This window comes from Sycon ciliatum, chromosome 8 (assembly GCF_964019385.1).
Source record: "Sycon ciliatum chromosome 8, ocSycCili1.1, whole genome shotgun sequence".
Classification (NCBI taxonomy): domain Eukaryota; kingdom Metazoa; phylum Porifera; class Calcarea; order Leucosolenida; family Sycettidae; genus Sycon; species Sycon ciliatum.
Genome location: NC_088650.1, coordinates 6,513,545 through 6,523,470, shown reverse-complemented (window position 1 = coordinate 6,523,470; position 9,926 = coordinate 6,513,545).

Genomic DNA, 9,926 nt, shown 5'->3' with positions numbered 1-9,926 from the left:
CACACACACACACACACACACACACACACACACACACACACACACACACACACACACACACACACACACACACACACACACACACACACACACACACACACACACACACACACACACACACACACACACACACACACACACACACACACACACACACACACACACACACACACACACACACACACACACACACACACACACACACACACACACACACACACACACACACACACACACACACACACACACACACACACACACACACACACACACACACACACACACACACACACACACACACACACACACACACACACACACACACACACACACACACACACACACACACACACACACACACACACACACACACACACACACACACACACACACACACACACACACACACACACACACACACACACACACACACACACACACACACACACACACACACACACACACACACACACACACACACACACACACACACACACACACACACACACACACACACACACACACACACACACACACACACACACACACACACACACACACACACACACACACACACACACACACACACACACACACACACACACACACACACACACACACACACACACACACACACACACACACACACACACACACACACACACACACACACACACACACACACACACACACACACACACACACACACACACACACACACACACACACACACACACACACACACACACACACACACACACACACACACACACACACACACACATAATTATAGTGCGGGGTCCCATTTCGAAAAATAGTCGTATTATTTTTTAGAAGTTTCGTGGCAAGTAGGAGCTCACAAAATGTTTTAGAGCTGTTTCTGACTAAATTGTGGCTGCTGAAGACGATAAAAGTATCGGCAAGTCTGTACAGTTGTCCGTTTGTTAGATATGGCGATCTTCCGCTGCATACGGAAATTGTACATGTACTCGAACCCAGTCATTCTTGGTATAGTGGGTTTCTGCATACAGAGTCCGGCTCGGTAGGCCTCTACAGAGACGACGGGCTTGCCGTCCTCCGTAACGCCACTGGCCACAGTGCGGACAAAGTAAGGAAAGCTGTCATCGACACCTTCAAGACGCTGGGGCTAAAAATCACGATAGACGTCAACCTGAACGCTGTTAACTACCTGGACATCACAATGAGTCTCTCCACAGGAACCTACCAACCGTACCGAAAACCCAACGACACCCCACTGTATGTCAACGTCAACTCCAATCACCCACCGCAAGTCCTTAAGAACATCCCAGCTGGAATTAACAACCGACTGGCAAGCATCTCCTGCTCAGAGGCGGTGTTCCGTGATGCTATCCCCATCTACGCGGAGGCCCTCAACGCCAGCGGCCACCCTAGCACGCTAGAGTTCAAACAGAAAACAAGCAAAAAGAAGAAAAGGAAGAGAAAGGTGATTTGGTACAACCCGCCCTACAGCCGTAATGTGAAAACAAACATCGGTGGAAGATTCCTCGCGCTCATTAAGAAGCACTTCCCCCCGCAGTCGAAGCTCGGAAAAATATTCACAAAAAACACCATCAAGATAAGCTACAGTTGCATGCCGAATATGGCTGCACGCATCAAAAGCCACAACAAAGCGGTCCTCTGCCCGCAAACGAAAAAACCGGAAAAGCCCTGCAACTGCCGAGACAAGCCATCTTGTCCACTCAACGGTGAATGCCAAACGACGGAGCTGATATATGTGGCATCCATAACGTCAGGCCCCACCAAAAAGGAATACACCGGTATGTCGGCGCCACCATTCAAGTCACGCCATGCCAACCACATGACTACAACAAGATACGAGAAGTACTCCAGCTGCACCGAGTTCTCCAACTACATCTGGAAGCTGAAGAAATCCAACGCCCAATACGAAGTCGAATGGAGGATAAAAGATCGCGCCCGGGCATACTCCAACATCACGAAGCGGTGTTCCCTCTGTACCAGAGAAAAGTATCACATCCTGAACACGCTAGGGTCACCGTCCAGCCTCAACAAGCGCTCCGAAATGGTGTCCAAGTGCCGACACGAGAACAAGTATCTCCTAAAAAACCACGGTGTCACCTAAACATGTCTCCACAGCCTCCTGCCCACACCATTCACGTTCACACACCTTGCTCATAACACCCTGCCCACACCAGACATATCCATTTACATTGCGCTATTATCACACTGCTAGCTCTACAGCCTCCTGCCTACAACATCCACACGCATTGTTCACCACCTCCTGCCCACACCAGCCACACACTTCGCGCTCACACTGCACTGCTAGCCCCTGCCTTCAACAACCACACACTCTGCACACAGCCCTTTGCCTAAAACATCACCGCTACTGCGCTAGCCCCCACAGTCTCACACAGCTTTTTATACCACCCTCTCCTGGCATATATACCGGCATGGTCGGCACCCGATCTTCATGTTGCCTGATGATTGCGTAAGCATGAAACTTAAAGTAGCAGCAAACAAGCCTTGATTGTCCTTGTTGTTCTGTAGTGTATTACGCTCTGCCTTTGTGGTGTTGAGCACTGTCAAGCACTCTGGGTACATCCTTCGGTATTATTATTATTAATCTGCGATTATTATTATTATTATTATTATGAAATGACCCAAAGGCAATGTGCCTATCGAGGGGTTCATTTGATTGAAAGAACAGTAGATGTAGATGTATGTACAAAGACAAGTAGGGATTGATGAGGAGAGAAATGGGGAAAATCAACTGCATATAGAGTAGGAATAGGAGTGGGGAAAGGTGGGAACCTTGAGGCACTCCGCAGTTGATGCTCCGCTTCTTCGATTTAGTGCTATGTACCTTCACTTCAATTTGTCGATCCCCTAAGAAGCTCTTCAGCCATTTTACTGACGAAGCTGTAGCAATCTTACCGAATTTCTTTAGGAGTATAGAGTGGTCGACCCGGTCGAATGCTTTCCTGAAATCTAGAGATATCAGGTCAAAATTAGTGCCATTATCAATATTTACAGCCATTGATTGGGTTAGCAAGATAAGTTGGTCCGTTGCAGACTTGTTGCGTACATATGCGAATTGACCTTTACAAATTACACCATGGGTCATCAAGTATCGAAGTAGACGTTCCGAGAGAATCTTTTCCATTAGTTTCGCTATGCATGGGAGAAGGGATATAGGTCTGTAATTGGTAGGCTCTTTGGCGCAACCTCTATTCTTGTACACCGGTATTACAGTGGATGATTTCCAGGAGGACGGGAACACACCATCATCAAGGCTGTAGTTGAACAATACTGATAGTGATTGGGAAAGGATATATTTTCCTTTTTTTTCAATTCAGCTGAATGATGTTTTATTGCCACCAGGGAGTCGTACCCTCCCTGACTGCCACCAACTGGAGCTAAAACGGTCTCTGTATGCAGAAACCCACTATACTCTAGAATGACTGGGTTCGAGTACATGTACAATTTCCGTATGCAGCGGAAGATCGCTATATCTAACAAACGGACAACTGTACAGACTTGCCGATTCTTTCAAGTTTATCGTCTTCAGCAGCCACAACTTAGTCAGAAACAGCTCTAAAAAATTTGTGAGCTCCTATAGGTTACGAGTTTCTAGAAAATACCACCTTGGACCTTAGACTAATACACACACCTGTCATGTGACATTGTCGAGCCACTACCACAAGGGTCACGCGTAGCCCTTGGCGGATTATGCCGGCATAATATTTGGCATAATCTTGGGATTTCGTAAAAAAATTATGCTCCGGCATAATATACGGATTCCAACGTGTAAAGTCGGCATAATCTTTCGGTTTAGACAAAAATTATGCTTAGGGGCATAATACAGCTTTGTCAGAAAGCCTGCAGATGTTTTTTTTAAATACCCCAGTTACGACTCCTTGTCATAGCCCTTGGCGGATTATGCCGGCACAATATTTGGCATAATCTTGGGATTTCGTCAAAAAGTTATGCTCCGGCATAATAATACGGATTCCAACGTGTAAGGTCGGCATAATCTTTCGGTTTAGACAAAAGTTATGCTTAAGAGAGCATGTCTGAGAATACCAAAGTATGTGTGCAAGTGGATCTCTCCGATTTCGCTCAAAATTTGCAGGTAGGTTGCCTTTGGGGTGTGGATCGACTGTGCAAAGCCCTTGAAAAAGTTTCTGAAGGGAACCTTGCAATTTGCATACCCCTCAAAAATGGCCGAAATATCACATTATTTATGGGTCTAGAAACGAGTCACGCCACAGCGTATACGAACAAGCTATGAACAAAACTCCATCAAGCCAACATTGCCTCACCTTAGAAGAGTTCCTGGAGCAGTACCGCTTAGCCACGCCAGCATCCCAGAAGACGAGGTCCATCACCCCCTGACGCCACAAATGATCGTCTTGAAAATAGCCAATTTACAAGCGCTGGCAAAACAGCCAGCTACGTCCTCAATTGGCCAGAACTATACACCGGCAGATAGTAGAACACCTCTTCTAGCGCTGAGGACATGTCCCCCATCTTCCTTTTGGGGTTTTCTTGAAATAAACTTTTTTGAATTTTTCCACTCGACCATGCTGAAATACGGCCAAAGTCATACCTGCGCAGGAAAGCTCGCCCCGTCGCGACGTCTCCTCAGCAATTTCTACTCCAACACTACTCCCAAGGCCGCAGAACAAAGTGTAGTTTTGACTCTGACAAGGAAAAGCAGCGGTGATCACTTGTCACTCCAAACGACAAGCTTCTCCTTGCGCCACCAATAATTGTTTGTGCGACTGTTGATGCAAAAGTGACTGAAGGCCTGAGCGCAGTTTTTGAATTTTATTGCAAGATGCACGGTGAAATCACGTGCCTTGTGACGCAAGAATGCCAAGTCGCGTGGCCCACGGCTCACGAGATTTCAGAGTCACCTTCGTCAAGTGCGCTTGTTACTCGCCTTGAACGCCCGGTGGTCTGGAAGTGATCCCACTTGTGTTGTTACTGCGCTCAAGAACACGCTGGGAGTGTTGTAGGCCTACGAACCGGGACTTTCCCTGACCATAGAGAGGTTAAGTTTCACGTAAAAGTCTTACGTCCGTGAACTTTTACGTCAAAAAGTGAAAAAACTCACGTAAAATTTGACGTGTTTTACGTGAGTTGACTGTCCCGCACGTAAGTTCATGACGTGAGTTTTTGGAAGTTTCGCTTGGTTATTCCGACCGAATTTGTGTGAGTTTTCGGAATTTTATCGAGTTTTATCGAGTTTGTTGAAAGATTTGATATTTGTGCGAACCAGGGAGTAGTAAAATACTTGTATTTTACTACTCCCTGGTGCGAACTAAACCCGAATCCTGCCAGGCAAAATTTCACGTCACGTCGCACGTGTAACTTAACCTCTAAAAATTACACGTAACGTGAGATTTGCACCGCGTTTTGAAAAAGGGCAAAAAACGTGTAACTTAACCTCTCTCATGTAGGTCGAAGACCCGTGAAATGATGATGAAATCACATTCTTTATGACGTAAGAAATCTCTCATGCAGTTCACGCGACAAGTGCGTGCAGTCAGTGCTACTCACGTGCCAGTCAACACAGGGACCGAGCTAGCCGCTTTTGTCGAGCATCGACATGAAAACAAGGGACTTTTACTGTTGGACTATGTTCGGGATTGCAGGAGGTATGTGTGAAAGACGAATAACTCTCCATGCTGTACGGGGCATATTTCAACGGCTTGCTGCCATTGCAACACTCCTAGGACAGTTTGTTGGGGTACTCAGCAGTTCAAGCAGGAAATGAAGCTCATCTTACCTCTGCCATCATGGTCTGTTCCGAGTAGCGTTCCTGGCACTTTCACGATCGTTGGGCGCGTATCGTGACGCAGGAAGCGTCATCCTACGTCACAGAGCACGCGATCTCACCGTGCATCTTGCAATAAAATTCAAAAACTGCGCTCAGGCCTTCAGTCACTTTTGCATCAACAGTCGCACAAAAATTATTGGTGGCGCAAGGAGAAGCTTGTCGTTTGGAGTGACAAGTGATCACCGCTGCTTTTCCTTGTCAGAGTCAACACTATACTTTGTTCTGCGGCCTTGGGAGTAGTGTTGGAGTAGAAATTGCTGAGGAGACGTCGCGACGGGGCGAGCTTTCCTGCGCAGGTATGACTTTGGCCGTATTTCAGCATGGTCGAGTGGAAAAATTCAAAAAAGTTTATTTCAAGAAAACCCCAAAAGGAAGATGGGAGACATGTCCTCAGCGCTAGAAGAGGTGTTCTACTATCTGCCGGTGTATAGTTCTGGCCAATTGAGGACGTAGCTGGCTGTTTTGCCAGCGCTTGTAAATTGGCTATTTTCAAGACGATCATTTGTGGCGTCAGGGGGTGATGGACCTCGTCTTCTGGGATGCTGGCGTGGCTAAGCGGTACTGCTCCAGGAACTCTTCTAAGGTGAGGCAATGTTGGCTTGATGGAGTTTTGTTCATAGCTTGTTCGTATACGCTGTGGCGTGACTCGTTTCTAGACCCATAAATAATGTGATATTTCGGCCATTTTTGAGGGGTATGCAAATTTCAAGGTTCCCTTCAGAAACTTTTTCAAGGGCTTTGCACAGTCGATCCACACCCCAAAGGCAACCTACCTGCAAATTTTGAGCGAAATCGGAGAGATCCACTTGCACACATACTTTGGTATTCTCAGACATGCTCTCTTAAGGAATGGCCGTGTGTGTATGCGTGGTTACTCAATCCTCTATGTACAGCGTGAATACATAGTGGAACCGAGCATAATTCAGCATATTAGTTGGCATAATTGTGGCATAATCAAAAGCATAATAATTATTTGACGATTGGCCGAGCATAGTCCGCCAATGGCTAGTCACGCCCCCCCCCCCCCCCCCCCCCCCCCCCCCCCGGAGGGGCAACGGAGAGAGAAGAGGAGAACATCGTCCCACGTCGTCCTGGTCACAATGAGAGGTCGTCAGGATTCAGGTCACCTACGGCTGACCTTTCGACCTTTTGACGCCCATCGCAATGCTACGGCAGAAGCCATAGCAACTTGTGCTGGGATTGCACCATTCAACAGCTTGCAAGGCTGAAGAATTGATCGTCACTATTCAGCCTGGTCTACACCATACAGCTATTTGAAGTGACTTTTTCTGGCCAGTGAATCCCTATTTTTGGTCTTTTCATTTTTTTCCCCGCACACACATCACACCACATGCTCCGGCATGCACTGGCTGTTGGTAACCACCCAGGAGAATGAAAAAAAGTCAGGAAGAGTCTGAGAAAGAGAAGAAAGACGTGTGTGACCATAATCGTCGGAAATATGTTTTTCGATTTTGACAGCATGTTTACAAGGCGATCCTTCCAACCCGTAGAGTAACTGTAACAGTTCCCTGTTAGCGCTAACCTTATCTGCCCTCTAGCTCTGTATCTTGCACCTTTCCCTATCCTGTCAGCACGCGCGTTATCACCTTAGGGCACGAAGTGCCCTATAAAGTTGACTGACTCAAAATTTGAGTGCGGATGCAGATTTTCTCGCTCTGCGGTTTTCTTAGCTTATGTCCCAAGTATGTCTAGCAGTACCTCCAGGAGTTGCTGCATCAACCTTAGTAAGGATCTTGCGTCAGAGGACCATGCCTTCTTCGTCAAACTGCTTCTCGGAGCAGGGGTTCGGAGCACGGACATCCGAGTTATTGATATTCAGGGCAGGAGAGGTACGTGCAAAGTAACTCTTGCCTCGACAGCTGCCCGTGACACGTTGCTCTCCCGCGGACTGTCGGCCCAAGGGAAGACCTTGGAATTGTTGCCAGGGGATGGCACTGCTGAAACGGTGCATGTGTTTGGAGTTCCGGAGGACATGGCGCTGTCGGCCATTGTGTCTTCACTCAAGTCGTTTTGGGACACTCTTGGGGCCCGCGAAAAACGAGAAAAAGACGGTTGAGGGCTGCACCTTCAGTACAGGTATCGTATACTACACCATGGTATCCACAATCGCTGTCCCCAGCTCTATCACCGTAGGCCGGTACAAACTGCGAGTTTGGCACAAAGGGCAGACCCCCACGTGCTGGAAATGTAGCACCCCCGGCCACGTGGCGAGGGATTGCAGGGCGATCTCGCAGCAGGGCACCAAGCCCAGTCCGGGAGCTGCAACGTCAACAAGCGAGCTTGGACCACCCCAAGAACCACTTGGGCAGGGGCAGGAAAACCAAGAAGTGGCAGCGCTACCAACACCAGCAAAGCAGTAACAAGAAGGCAGTGTGAACAAGGAGGCACAGGATCATGTCCCTGATGCACCACAACCTTGGACGTACGCCAATGCGTTGGGAGTTCACACTCCCTGCACGAGTGCTCGAACCGAGGCGACTGCCCCCACATCTTCATCCACACCCGCGTTCCCGATGAGTAGAGGCAAAGCTGGTCACCCATCACCCGATGACCAAGGCTTCAAGCTGGCTCGTGGGAAACACACGTTCCCAGCGCGTGTTATTACTCCGGCTACAAAGCAGGGAGTCCAGGTGACTGAGAGTGAGGAGAGCAAAGCCATTCGTCAACTCGTCACAAGGCTTCGGATGAGTATGCCACAGCGAAAGCTCGGGAGCAGGCGAAGGGACAGCTTGTAAGTTGTCAGAGGTTGCGCGCCTTGCATTGTTTGTCTCATTGGCTTAACTTTATTCCGCATTTGTCTGTATCTATCTGCATCAACATTTTAGCCCCTACTATGACTCTCCCTCTCAATCCTCATGCACCACCTTTTATACCCCATGCATCTACGCCGACTCAGTCTGGCATAAAAATAGCCACGCTCAATGCATGTAGCTTAAGATACAAACTGCCAGAGATTGCCAGCCTCATCCGCACGCGTCAGTACGACATCTTGGGTCTATCAGAGACATGGCTAGATCCCGAGATTACAGACGGAGAGCTCCGTATTGACGGGTACAATCTGATTCGAAAAGACCGCACTCAACGCTTGGGTGGCGGAGTCTGCTTCTACTACCGTCAAGATCTCCCAGTTCGATCCCGCCCCGATCTGCATTCTGAATCTACAGAAACAGTCTGGGTAGAAATAAACGGAAAACCAGGTCGGCACCTGGTTGGTTGCGTGTACCGGCCACCGGGGGAGCCAGTGTCTTACTGGGCAGATTTGGAAGCAGATATTGTACGAGCAGCTGTGCAGTCTTCTTCCGTGACCCTAGTTGGAGACTTTAATGTAAATATGGACCCAGCCCATCCGGCACCCCAGCACAAACACCTCACCGACCTCTGTGCTGCGTTTGGCCTCCAGAACATCGTCATGCAGCCGACCCGTGAAACTCCACAGTGCCCTGAAGGTACGATGATCGATCTCATATTGACCAACCCGGCGCTAGTGTCCCTAGCAACGGTTGTGCCCACTGATATTAGTGACCACAGCGCTGTGGAAGCCTTTATTCAGCTTGCCGTTGACGTTCCACCCGCGTCATCCACGACGTCGCGGCTGACCAGGAATATACGTGGCGTTGACATTAACTCTTTTCGGCAAGATATCCTTGAGGCATCTCTACATGATTTTTCGGATCACAATGATGTAAATCACATGTGGAAAGAGTGGCACACTAAGTTCCTGTACGTTTTGGACAAGCATGCCCCGCTGCACAACTCTAAGCCTTCCCGGAGGGCGATACCTCCCTGGTCTGACAGAGAGCTGCACCAGCTCGAACAGCGTAAACGGCGGCTGCACAGCCGTTGGCGGAAGGATAGGACAAACGGCACACTGTATGCAGAGTTTAAACAAGCACGTAGCACTGCTCGGAACGCGTATCGGCGCAAGCGAAACGAGTACTTCTCCCGTCAGTGCGAAGAAAATGTGGCCAACCCTAGGAAGTCTTGGGCCATTCTAAATGCAGTCACTGGGCGCTCACGTCGCCGCCAAGATCCTAGTTGTAGCATCAGCGAGGTGGCCGAC